Genomic DNA, 17,963 nt, shown 5'->3' with positions numbered 1-17,963 from the left:
AGCTCACTGGTAAGTGCTGCTATTTGAGCTATTTTTAGAACAGGCTAGCAGGCTACTCATCTGGTCCTTACGGGCTACCTGGTGCCCGTGGGCACCGTATTGGTGACCCCTGGAATAGAAGTACCCAAATCCCAATGGGCCAGACCACAGAAGGTGGCTGAGAACAACAGGGCCAGGGTTCTGTGGGACTTCAGCTCCCAGACTGACAAACAGCTCCTGGCTAACCAACCGGACATAGTGGTGATAGATGTGGCAATCCCAGCTGACGCCAACATCAGGAAGAAGGATCACGAGAAACTTGGAGAAGTACCAAGGGTTGAACGAGCAGCCGGAACGGATGTGGAAGGTCAAGGCTAGCGTGGTCCCCGTGGTAGTGGGGGCGCTTGAGGGCAGTAACCACCAAATTTGGGAAAGTGGCTCCAACAGATCCCAGGAATGACATCTGAAGCCTCAGTCCAGAAGAGCGCAGTCCTAGGAACAGCCAAGATACTGCGCAGGACCCGGGCTTGAATGAACTCTTAAACCACAATGAATGATGTCTTGGACCACATTGAATGATGTCTTGGACTACATTTAATGAGGTGGCGGGTGACATTGAAATACACAGTGGACCAGATAGAATTACATTTTTGACCACATTGAAGGATGTCTTGGACCACATTGAATAATGTCTTGGACCACATTGAATGATGTCTTGGACCGCATTTAATGAGGTTGCCAATGACATTGAATGACATAGTGGACCACATAGAATTAACTTTTTGACCACATTGAATTATGTCCAGGACCACATTTAATGATGTCTTGGACCACATTGAATGATGTCTTGGACCACATTGAATAATGTTGCCAATGACATTGAATGACATAGTGGACCACATAGAATTAACTTTTTGACCACATTGAATTATGTCCAGGACCACATTGAATGATGTCTTGGACCACATTGAATGATGTCTTGGACCACATTGAATGAGGTTGCCAATGACATTGGATGACATAGTGGACCACATAGAATTAACTTTTTGACCACATTGAATAATGTCTAGGACCACATTGAATGATGTCTAGGACCACATTGAATGATGTTTTGGACCACATTGAATGATGTCTTGGACCACATTGAATAATGTCTTGGACCACATTGAATGATGTCTTAGACCACTTTGAATGATGTCTTGGACCACATAGAATTAACTTTTTGACCACATTAAATGATGTCTTAGACCACATTGAATGATGTCTTGGACCACATTGAATGATGTGTGTCTTGGACCACATTGAATAATGTCTTGGACCACATTGAATGATGTCTTGGACCACATTTAATGAGGTTGCCAATGACATTGGATGACATAGTGGACCACATAGAATTAACTTTTGGACCACATTGAATGATGTCTTCGACCACATTGAATGATGTCTTGGACCACATTTAATGATGCCTTGGACCACTTTGAATGATGTTTTGGACCACATTGAATGATGTCTTGGACCGCTTTGAATGATGTCTTGGACATCATTGATTGAGGTGGCCGATGACACTGAAAGACACAGTGGACCACATAGAATTAACTTTTTGACCACATTAAATGATGTCTTAGACCACATTGAATGATGTCTTGGACCGCTTTGAATGATGTCTTGGACATCATTGATTGAGGTGGCCGATGACACTGAAAGACACAGTGGACCACATAGAATTAACTTTTTGACCACATTAAATGATGTCTTGGACCACATTGAATGATGTGTGTCTTGGACCACATTGAATGATGTCTTGGACCACATTGAATGATGTCTTGGACCACATTTAATGAGGTGGCCGATGACTTTGAATGACATAGTGGACCACATAGAATTAATATTTTGGCCAGATTGAATCATGTCTTGGACCACATTTACGATGTCTCTTAATGAGGTGGCGGACGACATTGAATGACGTGAAGAGCCACCGTTAAATGATGTGTAAAACCACATTAAATAATGTCTTGGACTACATTAAATGATGACTGGGACCACGTTTAATGAGGTGGCGGATGACAAAGAAAGACACAGTGGACCACATTCAATGACATTTTTGACCACATTGAATGGTGTCTTAGACCACATTGAATGATGTTTTGGACCACATTGAATGATGTCTTGGACCACATTGAATGATGTTTTGGACCACATTGAATGATGTCTTGGACCACATTGAATGATGTTTTGGACCACATTGAATTATGTCTCTGACCACGTCGAATGATGTCCTGGACCACGTTTAATGATGTCTTGCACATCATTTACTGATGTCTTAGACCTCATTTACTGATGTCTTGTACTACATTTAATGAGGCGGCGGATGTTATTGAATGAAGTAGTGGACCACATTTAATGATGTCTTGGACAACATTGAATGATATCTTGGACCACATTGAATGATGTCTTAGACCTCATTTACTGATGTCTTGTACTACATTTAATGAGGCGGCAGATGTTATTGAATGAAGTAGTGGACCACATTTAATGATGTCTTGGACCACATTTAATGATGTCCTGGACCACGTTGAATGATGTCTTGGACCACGTTTAATGATGTCTTGGACCTCATTTACTGATGTCTTATACTACATTTAATGAGGTGGCGGATGACATTGAATGACGTAGTGGACCACATTGAATGATGTAATGAGCCACCGTTAAACGATGTGGAAGACCACATGAATAATGTCTTGGACCACATTGATTGATGTCTTGGACAACATTGAATGATGTCTTAGACCACATTGAATGATGTCTTGGACTACATTGAATGATGTCTTAGACCACATTGAATGATGTCTTGGACCACATTGAATGATGTCTTGGACCGCATTTACTGATGTCTTATACTACATTTAATGAGGTGGCGGATGACATTGAATGACGTAGTGGACCACATAGAATGATGTGACGAGCCACCATTAAACGATGTGGAAAACCACATGACTGATGTCTTGGACCACATTGATTGATGTCTTGGAAAACATTGAATGACGTTTTAGACCACATTGAATGATGTCTTGGACCACATTGAATGATGTCTTGGACCACTTTGAATGATGTCTTAGACCACATTGAATGATGTCTTGGACCACATTGAATGACGTGACTAGCCACCGTTAAATGATGTGGAAGACCACATGAATAATGACTTGGACTACATTGATTGATGTCTTGGACCACGTTGAAAGATGTCTTGGACCACAATGAATGATGTCTTGGACCACTTTGATTAATGTCTTGGACCACATTGAATGATGTCTTGGACCACATTGAATGATGTCTTAGACCACATTGAATGATGTCTTGGACCACATTGAATGACATGACTAGCCACCGTTAAATGATGTGGAAGACACTGGGTGTGAGTTTTCCTTGCCCTTATGTGGGCCTACCGAGGATGTCGTAGTGGTTCGTGTTGTGGTTCGTGCAGCCCTTTGAGACACTAGTGATTTAGGGTTATATAGTAAGTAAACATTGATTGATGATTGATTGACATTGAATAATATGTTGGACCCCATTGGTTGATGTCTTGGACCACGTTTAATGAGGTGGCGGATGACATTGAATGTCATAGTGGACCACATTGAATGAAATTGTAAAACACATTGAATGACTTAGTGGACCACGATGAATGATGTCTTAGATGACATTGAATGATGTCTTAGATCACATTGAATGATGTCTTAGACCACATTGAATGATGTCTTGGACCACTTTGAATGACGTGACTAGCCACCGTTAAATGATGTGGAAAACCACATGAATAATGTCTTGGACCACATTGATTGATGTCTTGGGCCACTTTGAAAGATGTCTTGGACCACATTGAATGATGTCTTGGACAACATTGAATGATGTCCTGGACCCCATTGAATGATGTCTTAGACGACATTGAATGATGTCTTGGACCACATTGAATGATATCTTGGACCACTTTGAATGATGTCTTGGACCACATTGAATGATGTCTTGGACCACATTGAATGACGTGACTAGCCACCGTTAAATGATGTGGAAGACCACATGAATAATGTCTTGGACCACATTGATTGATGTCTTGGACCACATTGAATGATATCTTGGACCACTTTGAATGATGTCTTGGACCACATTGAATGATGTCTTGGACCACATTGAATGACGTGACTAGCCACCGTTAAATGATGTGGAAGACCACATGAATAATGTCTTGGACCACATTGATTGATGTCTTGGGCCACATTGAAAGATGTCTTTGACCACATTGAATGATGTCTAGGGCCACATTGAAAGATGTCCTGGTCCACATTGAATAATATGTTGGACCCCATTGGTTGATGTCTTGGACCACATTTAATGAGGTGGCGGATGACATTGAATGACATAGTGGACCACATAGAATGAAATCTTAAACCACATAGAATGTCGAAGACCACATGAATAATGTCTTAGACCACATTGAATGATGTCTTGGACCACATTTAATGATGTCTTAGACCACATTGAATGATGTCTTGGACCACATTTAATGATGTCTTGGACCGCATTTACTGAGGTCTTATACTACATTTAATGAGGTGGCGGATGACATTGAATGACGTAGTGGACCACATTGAATGATGTCTTGGACCACATTGAATGATGTCTTGGACCACATTGAATGATGTGACGAGACACCATTAAACGATGTGGAAAACCACATGAATGATGTCTTGGACCACATTGAATGATGTCTTGGACCACATTGAATGATGTCTTAGACCACATTGAATGATGTCTTGGACCACATTGAATGATGTCTTGGACCACATTGAATGATGTCTTGGACCACATTGAATGATGTCTTGGACCACATTGAATGACGTGACTAGCCACCCTTAAATGATGTGGAAGACACTGGGTGTGAGTTTTCCTTGCCCTTATTTGGGCCTACCGAGGATGTCGTAGTGGTTCGTGTTGTGGTTTGTGCAGCCCTTTGAGACACTAGTGATTTAGGGCTATATAAGTAAGTAAACATTGATTGATGATTGATTGACTTTGAATAATATGTTGGACCCCATTGGTTGATGTCTTGGACCACTTTTAATGAGGTGGCGGATGACATTGAATGACATAGTGGACCACATTGAATGAAATCTCAAACCACATTGAATGACTTAGTGGACCACGATGAATGATGTCTTAGATCACATTGAATGATGTCTTGGACCACTTTGAATGATGTCTTGGACCACTTTGAATGATGTCTTAGAGCACATTGAATGATGTCTTGGACCACGTTCAATGATGTCCTGGACAACATTGAACGTTGTTTTGGACCTCATTTACTGATGTTCTGTACTATATTTAATCAGGCGCCGGATGACATTGAATGAAGTAGTGGACCACATTGAATGATGTCTTGGACCACATTGATTGATGTCTTGGACCACTTTGAATGACGTGACTAGCCACCGTTAAATGATGTGGAAGACCACATGAATAATGTCTTGGACCACATTGATTAATGTCTTGGACCACATTGAATAATGTCTTGGACAACATTGAATGATGTCCTGGACCACATTGAATGATGTCTTGGACCACATTGAATGATGTCTTGGACCACATTGAATGATATCTTGGACCACATTGAATGATGTCTTAGACCACATTGAATGATGTCTTGGACCACATTGAATGACGTGACTAACCACCGTTAAATGATGTGGAAGACCACATTGAATAATATGTTGGACAACATTGAATGATGTCCTGGACCACATTGAATGATGTCTTAGACGACATTGAATGATATCTTGGACCACTTTGAATGACGTGACTAGCCACCGTTAAATGATGTGGAAGACCACATGAATAATGTCTTGGACCACATTGATTAATGTCTTGGACCACATTGAATAATGTCTTGGACAACATTGAATGATGTCCTGGACCACATTGAATGATGTCTTGGACCACATTGAATGATATCTTGGACCACTTTGAATGATGTCTTAGACCACATCGAATGATGTCTTGGACCACATTGAATGATGTCTTGGACCACATTGAATGATGTCTTGGACCACATTGAATGATGTCTTGGACCACATTGAATGACATGACTAGCCACCGTTAAATGATGTGGAAGGCCACCGTTAAATGATGTGGAAGACCACATTGAATAATGTCTTGGACAACATTGAATGATGTCCTGGACCACATTGAATGATGTCTTAGACGACATTGAATGATGTCTTGGACCACATTGAATGATATCTTGGACCACATTGAATGATGTCTTAGACCACATTGAATGATGTCTTGGACCACATTGAATGACGTGACTAACCACCGTTAAATGATGTGGAAGACCACATTGAATAATATGTTGGACCCATTGGTTGATGTCTTGGACCACTTTTAATGAGGTGGCGGATAACATACTGGACCACATTGAATGATGTCTTGGACCACTTTGAATGATGTCTTTTAATACGTTCAATGATGTCTTGGACCACATTGAATGATGTCTTGGACCACATTGAATGATGTCCTGGGCCACATTGAATGATGTCTTAGACCACATTGAATGATGTCTTGGACCACATTGAATGATGTCCTGGGCCACATTGAATGATGTCTTAGACCACATTGAATGATGTCTTGTACCACTTTGAATGATGTCTTTTAATACGTTCAATGATGTCTTGGACCACATTGAATGATGTCTTGGACCACATTGAATGATGTCCTGGGCCACATTGAATGATGTCTTAGACCACATTGAATGATGTCTTGGACCACATTGAATGATGTCCTGGGCCACATTGAATGATGTCTTGGACCACATTGAATGATGTCTTGGACCACTTTGAATGACGTGACTAACCACCGTTAAATGATGTGGAAGACCACATTGAATAATATGTTGGACCCATTGGTTGATGTCTTGGACCACTTTTAATGAGGTGGCGGATAACATACTGGACCACATTGAATGATGTCTTGGACCACTTTGAATGATGTCTTTTAATACGTTCAATGATGTCTTGGACAACATTGAACGTTGTCTTGGACCTCATTTACTGATGTCCTGTACTATATTTAATCAGGCGCTGGATGACATTGAATGAAGTAGTGGACCACATTGAATGATGTCTTGGACCACATTGAATGATGTCTTGGACCACATTGAATGATGTCTTGGACCATATTTAATGAGGTGGCGAATGACATTGAATGACGTAGTGGAGAACATTGAATGATGTGGCAGGCCACCATTAAATTAAGTTGAAAGACCACATTGAATGAAGTGGCAGACCACACTGAATGATGCCGTGGACCCCATTAAAAAATATGGAAGATGACGTCAAAGGACGGAACGGACCACGCTAAATGATGTGATTGACGACCTTGAATGAAGTGGCAGACCTCATTGAATAATGTGGGGAGCCAGGGTGAACCGCATTAAATATTCTGGCGGGCTATGTTAAATTAGGTGGCGGGACATATAAAATGATGTGGCAGGCCAGATCTGAGTTTGAAACCTGTGCCGTAGGATTTCGCGGTCTTCAAAGTGAGAGACATGTCCACACATGGATGATCATTAACCCTCCTTGTGTAATCATCCCTCTCTTCCTCTCCCCGCAAAGGCTGTTTTCGTTACTGTATTTCATTGTACGCCATCGATTTCTCCTTGAACCGCCACCTCAAGGTCTCCCTGCCAGAGGACTCTGCTCCCTGTGGCCGTAAACTTGTTGTGGAGTGGAAAAAAAAAGATAACCAAAAACAGGCAGCGCTCCCTTCGAGCAAGAATCAGCTTCACTTTCAAGACGGGTAGTTAAAACAGCGAGGTGTAGTCCTTCGTAATAGTACATCACCGAGGCTTTATTGGCTGGTAAATATTATTTCATTGTCATGGAAGTCATTTCCTCCCCAAGAACACTTCATTAAATGGCCTCTAAATACCACCTGGCTTGGAGATCAGTGACTCCGAGCTGATAGAACCCCAGATGTGGAATTCACATACATTACCAGTCTGAAGTTTGGAATGCGGTTTTTCATGCTAATAAAATAGTGTCCAAACCTTTGTTGGAACACCTGGCTTTGGATGACTACTTTCTTCCAATATGACACTGCTATAGTGGCGAAGTGCTCTTGTGGAACCTACTTGTTGTGGTTTTTGGATGTTTCCCTAGTGTTTGTATGTGTTTTTTTGCCTTTTGGGTTGTCTACAGATCCTCCAGCTATACGGTATACCATCAAAGTACAGCAACATATTCAGAGCCCTGGACCACACCTGTCGAGTGAAAACCACCAACAGCCCATCCGACGACTTTGACATTGTGACCGGGGTCTTGTCCTTCTTACTGTTCATCATTGTCATAGACTTTTGTGGAGAGGCGGAGCCGACGGGCCGACGGCGGGGCAGGACACGCTTTGGCCCTGCTCAAGATGGCGGCCAGGAGGCGGCTGGTTGCATCACGTTTGTACTCTTTTATCAGTATTAATCTTTTCTTAATGTTCCCTCTTCATGTATTTCATGAAGTACTTTTTGTATACTGTATGCACCGCAACCACATAATTTCCCCAAAGTGGGATGAATAAAGTCGATCCTATCCTATTCTACTTCTCCCTCAATAAAAAGTATTTTTATTTAGTTACTATAGTAAAGTATAGTATAATAGAATAGTATTTAAAAACTGGCAAATATCCATCCATCCATTTTGTACCGCTTATTCCCTATTCATCATTGTCATAGACTTTTGTGGAGAGGCGGAGCCGACGGGCCGACGGCGGGGCAGGACACGCTCTGGCCCTGCTCAAGATGGCGGCCAGGAGGCGACTGGTTTCATCACATTTGTACTCTTTTATTAGTATTAATGTTTTCTTAATGTTCCCTCTTCATGTATTTCATACCTTATTTTGTGTGTACTTTTTGTATACTGTATGCACCGCAACCACATAATTTCCCCAAAGTGGGATGAATACAGTCGATCCTATCCTATCCTACTTCTCCCTCAATAAAAACTATTTTTATTTAGTTAGTATAGTAAAGTATAGTATAATAGAATAGTATTTAAAAACTGGCAAATATCCATCCATCCATTTTGTACCGCTTATTCCCTATTCATCATTGTCATGGACTATTGTGGAGAGGCGGAGCCGACGGGCCGACGGCGGGGCAGGACACGCTTTGGCCCTGCTCAAGATGGCGGCTGGTTTCATCATGTTTGTACTCTTTTATTAGTATTAATGTTTTCTTAATGTTCCCTCTTCATGTATTTCATACCTTATTTTGTGTGTACTTTTTGTATACTGTATGCACCGCAACCACATAATTTCCCCAAAGTGGGATGAATACAGTCGATCCTATCCTATCCTACTTCTCCCTCAATAAAAAGAATTTTTATTTATTTACTATAGTAAAGTATAGTATAATAGAATAGTATTTAAAAACGGGCAAATATCCATCCATCCATTTTGTACCGCTTATTCCCTATTCATCATTGTCATAGACTTTTGTGGAGAGGCGGAGCCGACGGGCCGACGGCGGGGCAGGACACGCTCTGGCCCTGCTCAAGATGGCGGCTGGTTTCATCATGTTTGTACTCTTTTATTAGTATTAATCTTTTCTTAATGTTCCCTCTTCATGTATTTCATACCTTATTTTGTGTGTACTTTTTCTATACTGTATGCACCACAACCACATAATTTCCCCAAAGTGGGATGAATACAGTCGATCCTATCCTATCCTACTTCTCCCTCAATAAAAAGTATTTTTATTTAGTTAGTATAGTAAAGTATAGTATAATAGAGTAGTATTTAAAAACTGGCAAATATCCATCCATCCATTTTGTACCGCTTATTCCCTATTCATCATTGTCATAGACTTTTGTGGAGAGGCGGAGCCGACGGGCCGACGGCGGGGCAGGACACGCTCTGGCCCTGCTCAAGATGGCGGCCAGGAGGCGACTGGTTTCATCCCATTTGTACTCTTTTATTAGTATTAATGTTTTCTTAATGTTCCCTCTTCATGTATTTCATACCTTATATTGTGTGTACTTTTTGTATACTGTATGCACCGCAACCACATAATTTCCCCAAAGTGGGATGAATACAGTCGATCCTATCCTATCCTACTTCTCCCTCAATAAAAACTATTTTTATTTAGTTAGTATAGTAAAGTATAGTATAATAGAATAGTATTTAAAAACTGGCAAATATCCATCCATCCATTTTGTACCGCTTATTCCCTATTCATCATTGTCATGGACTATTGTGGAGAGGCGGAGCCGACGGGCCGACGGCGGGGCAGGACACGCTTTGGCCCTGCTCAAGATGGCGGCTGGTTTCATCATGTTTGTACTCTTTTATTAGTATTAATGTTTTCTTAATGTTCCCTCTTCATGTATTTCATACCTTATTTTGTGTGTACTTTTTGTATACTGTATGCACCGCAACCACATAATTTCCCCAAAGTGGGATGAATACAGTCGATCCTATCCTATCCTACTTCTCCCTCAATAAAAAGAATTTTTATTTATTTACTATAGTAAAGTATAGTATAATAGAATAGTATTTAAAAACGGGCAAATATCCATCCATCCATTTTGTACCGCTTATTCCCTATTCATCATTGTCATAGACTTTTGTGGAGAGGCGGAGCCGACGGGCCGACGGCGGGGCAGGACACGCTCTGGCCCTGCTCAAGATGGCGGCTGGTTTCATCATGTTTGTACTCTTTTATTAGTATTAATCTTTTCTTAATGTTCCCTCTTCATGTATTTCATACCTTATTTTGTGTGTACTTTTTCTATACTGTATGCACCACAACCACATAATTTCCCCAAAGTGGGATGAATACAGTTGATCCTAGCCTATCCTACTTCTCCCTCAATAAAAAGTATTTTTATTTAGTTAGTATAGTAAAGTATAGTATAATAGAGTAGTATTTAAAAACTGGCAAATATCCATCCATCCATTTTGTACCGCTTATTCCCTATTCATCATTGTCATAGACTTTTGTGGAGAGGCGGAGCCGACGGGCCGACGGCAGGGCAGGACACGCTTTGGCCCTGCTCAAGATAGCGGCTGGTTTCATCATGTTTGTACCCTTTTATTATTATTAATGTTTTCTTAATGTTCCCTCTTCATGTATTTCATACCTTATTTTGTGTGTACTTTTTGTATACTGTATGCACCGCTACCACATAATTTCCCCAAAGTGGGATGAATACAGTCGATCCTATCCTATCCTACTTCTCCCTCAATAAAAAGTATTTTTATTTAGTTAGTATAGTAAAGTATAGTATAATAGAGTAGTATTTAAAAACTGGCAAATATCCATCCATCCATTTTGTACCGCTTATTCCCTATTCATCATTGTCATAGACTTTTGTGGAGAGGCGGAGCCGACGGGCCGACGGCAGGGCAGGACACGCTTTGGCCCTGCTCAAGATAGCGGCTGGTTTCATCATGTTTGTACCCTTTTATTATTATTAATGTTTTCTTAATGTTCCCTCTTCATGTATTTCATACCTTATTTTGTGTGTACTTTTTGTATACTGTATGCACCGCAACCACATAATTTCCCCAAAGTGGGATGAATAAAGTCGATCCTATCCTATTTTACTTCTCCCTCAATAAAAAGTATTTTTATTTAGTTACTATAGTAAAGTATAGTATAATAGAATAGTATTTAAAAAGTTGCAAATATCCATCCATCCATTTTGTACCGCTTATTCCCAATTCATCATTGTCATAGACTTTTGTGGAGAGGCGGAGCCGACGGGCCGACGGCGGGGCAGGACACGCTTTGGCCCTGCTCAAGATGGCGGCTGGTTTCATCATGTTTGTACTCTTTTATTATTATTAATGTTTTCTTAATGTTCCCTCTTCATGTATTTCATACCTTATTTTGTGTGTACTTTTTTTATACTGTATGCACCGCTACCACATAATTTCCCCAAAGTGGGATGAATACAGTCGATCCTATCCTATCCTACTTCTCCCTCAATAAAAAGTATTTTTATTTAGTTAGTATAGTAAAGTATAGTATAATAGTATAGCATTTAAAAACGGGCAAATATCCATCCATCCAATTTCTACCGCTTATTCCCTTTGGGGTTGCGGGGGGCGCTGGTGCCTATCTCAGCTACAATCGGGCGGAAGGCGAGGTACACCCTGGACAAGTCGCCACCTCATCACAGAAACTGGCAAATAGCTATATCAAAAAAATGTGTTTTGAAAAGAAAGAAATATAAAGTAAACAAATACAATAGAATAAAATACAATTTTAAAATTGAAAATAAGTAAAGAAAAGTGAAAAAATAATAATAAATAGAAAAATATAAGTTACATGGATAAAGCCATTAAAGATTTGTGTATGAATAAATATTGGTTCCAGAAAATCTGACAACTATTGTACAATCAAAAAATGCTGGCTATAGATTAAGTAATACCCCAATAAAGGGGAACTACACTATTTTTTGAATTTTGCCTATCGTTTACAATCATTATGAGAGGCAATAACCTTTTTTTAGGACTTTAAAGATGTTAAAAAAAACGCTTGGAAAATGCAGATAATTGGAGTCACCGTTGTAGCCTTCAAAGTCCTTTAAAACTATTCTAAAACCCTCTATTAACATGTTGTATACACACTGCAACTGTATTTATAATCTAGTAACAGTCAAGTTCATAACAACATTGTGGAGGGGGGCGTGGTCGGCACGCCTCCCCCGGGAATGGAGTGTGTTTGGCCTGGCTTCGAAGCCCAGCTGACAGGTGAGTAGATTGCCCAGCTGGGACTGATTATCTAATCACCTGTCGCCTTTATCAGCAGGGGCCACGGCCATGAGCGAGGAGGGTGGATGTGAGCAGAGAAAACACAGAAAAAAACAATTGACAACAAGCGCACGAGACTGAAAAGTCCTACACACGGCTGTATATACCAATAAAAGACTTGTTCAAACCTGCTACCCGGGCTGGAGAAGATCCATTAGCCTCAGGAGAACCCAACCTGTATAGAGAGACCTTCACAAACATGTAATATGTTCAATATTTACCTTGTTTTGGTCATTTAAATCATAGCCGGAATTAATTTTTCCGCGCATTTCTTTCCCTTTCCATAACAGCGCACATCTGACTTCTGGCAACAACCGCTTCCGGATACAAACACGCGAGTGTGTTGAAAACATGGCAGACTTGGTAAGAGACGACAAATAAGACTATTTTTGGACAAATGAGAATTCACAACCTTATATTTTTGAATCTGAGTATAGTGAGGATGAACTACTGCTAATAGAAGCAAGCACAAAGGAAGAGTGAGACGTTGGAGCAGATGGAAGCTGAGACAGTGAGGTGAAAGCGAAGCGAAGCCGCTAAATGTGGAACTTGAAGCCAAGCTATTTCGACATAAATGGAGTGCTTACCCATAATTAACAGGACAAAAACATCCCTGGCCAACTGGACCAAACAGACAATTGTCTGGCTAGCTGTGTACATGTCGGCTTAATACTTTACAGATACTGTAATATGACTGTTCATGTTTTTCAGTCAGTACAGACTGGTGTTCTATCACATTGTGTTGTGGATTACAAACTCAAACGCGTTTCGTACTGACATAGAAGCTTACGTATCGCTTGCCGTAGTTAGCTTCTACGGGTAATACCGTAGCAAACCGGTGTGTTACTACGCTAGAAAAAGAGTTACTCTGTGTTCAATAACAATGTTGCTACAGTTTAGTTATTATACAAGTTACGGAACGTAAATGAAGTATTGCTGACGGTTTCTGAATGCATTATTTAAGTGATTTAGAGGTAGAATTAATTGCTCCTATTAGCTGCATTGCTAGCCTTGCGTCCGACCAGGGAATAAAAGGCACTGGTCAATCCCAAATTGTTTCAGATGACATAAATGTTGAGTAAGAAGGACCACCACGACCGAATAGCAATATTACCAAGTTTTACTGAAGCTTTAGGAGACCAGCCCTTACAATGCGGTATTAGCAGCATCAAGAAGCAGTCTAAAAAGCCAACGGAAAGAGCTAGCTTATTTAGTACGAAAACAGGCCCTCCCGCCCAAAAATAAATACAGTGAGCATAACTCAGCGTTTGTGTTCAATAAATTCAACCCAATAGTTGGGTTATGAATCAACCAATATTGAGTTAGCATAACTCGACTTTTGGGTTGAATAATTTTAACCCAAACATTGATTAGACGCCGTCAAAAAGCGTGTTGTTCCAACGTTATGTTCGAGTTGCTCAATGTCAGGACTTCATTTCAATAAGTTCCCAATGTTGTTTTAATGTCTTGTGCCTGCTGGAAAATTCCAACGGTCAGTAATGTAAAGAAATAAAGGGTGAATAAAGTGCGGCCAAGAACTATTTGTAATGACAACTCTTTTTTTTTGTAATGTGACCGTGTTACAGAACATTTAAGAAATAAAGTAAGCCTAAAATTTGAGATGTCCCACGATGTTTTTTTTTGCCGATATCCGATATTCCGATTTTGTCCAACTCTTAATTCCGATATCAACCGATACCGATACATACAGTCGTGGAATGAACACATTATTTATGTCTAATTTTGTTGTGATGCCCCGCTTTATCCATTAAACAATGTAACAAGGTTTTCCAAAATAAATCAACTCAAGTTATGGAAAAAAAAATGCCGACATGTCACTGCCATGTTTATTATTGAAGTCACAAAGTGCGTTTATTTTTTATTTTTAACATGCCTAAAAACAGCAGCTTGGAATTTGGAACATGCTCTCCCTGAGAGAGCATGGTGGGCGGAGTTCGGGGGGTATATTGTTGCATCCCGGAAGAGTTAGTGCTGCTAGGGATTCTGGGTATTTGTTCTGTTGTGTTTATGTTGTGTTACGGTGTGGATGTTCTCACAAAATGTGTTTGTCATACTTGTTTGGTGTGGGTTCACAGTGTGACGCATATTTGTAATGGTGTTAAAGTTGTTTATACGGCCACCCTCAGTGTGACCTGTATGGCTGTAGACCAAGTATGCGATACCGATATATACAGTCGTGGAATGAACACATTATCCATCCATCCATCCATCTTCTTCCACTTATCCGAGGTCGGGTCGCGGGGGCAGCAGCCTAAGCAGGGAAGCCCAGACTTCCCTCTCCCCAGCCACTTCGTCTAGCTCTTCCCGGGGGATCCCGAGGCGTTCCCAGGCCAGTCGGGAGACATAGTCTTCCCAACGTGTCCTGGGTCTTCCCCGTGGCCTCCTACCGGTTGGACGTGCCCTAAACACCTCCCTAGGGAGGCGTTCGGGTGGCATCCTGACCAGATGCCCGAACCACCTCATCTGGCTCCTCTCCATGTGGAGGAGCAGCGGCTTTACTTTGAGTTCCTCCCGGATGGCAGAGCTTCTCACCCTATCTCTAAGGGAGAGCCCCAAACTCATTTCGGCCGCTTGTACCCGTGATCTTATCCTTTCGGTCATGACCCAAAGCTCATGACCATAGGTGAGGATGGGAACGTAGATCGACCGGTAAATTGAGAGCTTTGCCTTCCGGCTCAGCTCCTTCTTCACCACAACACATTATTTATGTCTAATTTTGTTGTGATGCCCCGCTTTATGCATTAAACAATGTAACAATGTTTTCCAAAATAAATCAACTCAAGTTATGGAAAAAAATGCCAACATGGCACTGCCATGTTTATTATTGAAGTCACAAAGTGCGTTTTTTTTATATTTTTTTAACATGCCTCAAAACAGCAGCTTGCAATTTGGGACATGCTCTCCCTGAGAGAGCATGGTGGGCGGGGTTCGGGGGGTATATTGTTGCATCCCGGAAGAGTTAGTGCTGCTAGGGATTCTGGGTATTTGTTCTGTTGTGTTTATGTTGTGTTACGGTGCGGATGTTCTCACAAAATGTGTTTGTCATACTTGTTTGGTGTGGGCTCACAGTGTGGCGCATATTTGTAACGGTGTTAAAGTTGTTTATACGGCCACCCTCAGTGTGACCTGTATGGCTGTAGACCAAGTATGCGATACCGATATATACAGTCGTGGAATGAACACATTATTTATGTCTAATTTTGTTGTGATGCCCCGCTTTATGCATTAAAAAATGTAACAAGGTTTTCCAAAATAAATCAACTCAAGTTATGGAAAAAAATGCCAACATGGCACTGCCATGTTTATTGTTGAAGTCACAAAGTGCGTTTTTTTGTTTTTTAACATGCCTCAAAACAGCAGCTTGGAATTTGGAACATGCTCTCCCTGAGAGAGCATGGTGGGCGGGGTTCGGGGGGTATATTGTTGCATCCCGGAAGAGTTAGTGCTGCTAGGGATTCTGGGTATTTGTTCTGTTGTGTTTATGTTGTGTTACGGTGTGGATGTTCTCACAAAATGTGTTTGTCATACTTGTTTGGTGTGGGTTCACAGTGTGACGCATATTTGTAATGGTGTTAAAGTTGTTTATACGGCCACCCTCAGTGTGACCTGTATGGCTGTAGACCAAGTATGCCTTGCATTCACTTGTGTGTGTGAAAAGCTGTAGATATTATGTGACTGGGGCCGGAACGCAAAAACAGTGCCTTTAAGATTTATTGGCGCCCTGTACTTCTCCCTACGTCCGTGTACCACTCCGTACAGTTTTAAAAAGTCATAAATTTTACTGTTTGAAACCGATGCCCAATAATTTCTGATATTACATTGGAAAGCATTTATCGGACATCTCTACCTAAGATAACCTAAAATAATTTTAAAAAATACTGTATTTCCTTAAATTGCCGCCGGGTATATAGTATGCGCCTGCCTAGAATTACTGCCGGGTCATACTCGTTTCGCAAAAAAATAGCGCATGCTTAGCATTAACGCCGGCTCAGGATTAACGCCAGGTCAAACTCGTATCGCAAAATATAATTTTTACTAGCGCATGTCTAGAATTTCCGCCGGGTCAAACTGGTTTTGCAAAATAATTAGCATATGCCTAGAATTTCCGCCGGGTCAAACTCGTCACGAGTGACACTTCACCTGTCATCATTTTCAAAATGGAGGAGGCTGATTACAATAATTTGAAATCGCACAAAGGGAAGAAGATTAAGAGCTATTCAGTAGGATTTAAGGTCCAAGCTATTGAATATGCTAAAAAGAATAGTAAGCAGCTATGTTTTATTAATATACCGTAGCTGCGTGTGTCAAATATGAGTCATTAAATGACTCCCGACTCCTGGTGGTAGAGGGCGCTTGTGTTCCTTCTTGCGACTACTCGACTGCAGAAGAAGTGACAACAAGCAGCAAGAGTGAGCAGCGATCTTTTATTTTTTCCTTTTAACATGGAGGATTACATTTCTAAAATAAAACAGTTTTCTAAACCGGACTTTCAATCAAAGCAGGAGGTAATAAAGGAAGATCTCCATCGAGACAGAGAGACTTTCAAAACTGAAGAAAGATAAAGAAGACTTCTATAAACAAGATATTGATGCTTTTGATCTGAAGGAGCTGCGCATGGACTTCATTTATAAGTAAAAGTAAGACCATAACAACGTTTTTTTTATCAAATGTGCTTTTCATGATGGTATCCTTACATCACACTCAAATGTATAAGAGCAGGCCTAATTTTACCGCATGCCTTTGGGAAGCGCCGGAGTGAGAAGAGGTTTTAAAATAATTAGCGTATGCTTGCCTTGACCGCAGGATTACGTCTCTGCTTTTTGCAGATGATGTGGTCCTGATGGCTTCATCTGACCGGGATCTTCAGCTCTCACTGGATTGGTTTGCAGCCGAGTGTGAAGGGACCAGAATGAGAATCTGCACCTCCAAGTCCGAGTCCATGGTTCTCGCCCGTAAAAGGGTGGAATGCCATCTCCGGGTTGGGGAGGAGACCCTGCCCCAAGTGGAGGAGTTCAAGTACCTAGGAGTCTTGTTCACGAGTGAGGGAAGAGTGGATCGTGAGATCGACAGGCGGATCGGTGCGGCGTCTTCAGTAATGCAGA

The sequence above is a fragment of the Nerophis ophidion genome, linkage group LG02 (genome assembly GCF_033978795.1).
Source record: "Nerophis ophidion isolate RoL-2023_Sa linkage group LG02, RoL_Noph_v1.0, whole genome shotgun sequence".
NCBI lineage: Eukaryota > Metazoa > Chordata > Actinopteri > Syngnathiformes > Syngnathidae > Nerophis > Nerophis ophidion.
The sequence above is the reverse complement of the archived record's forward strand: the minus strand, read 5'-3'. Positions refer to the sequence as shown.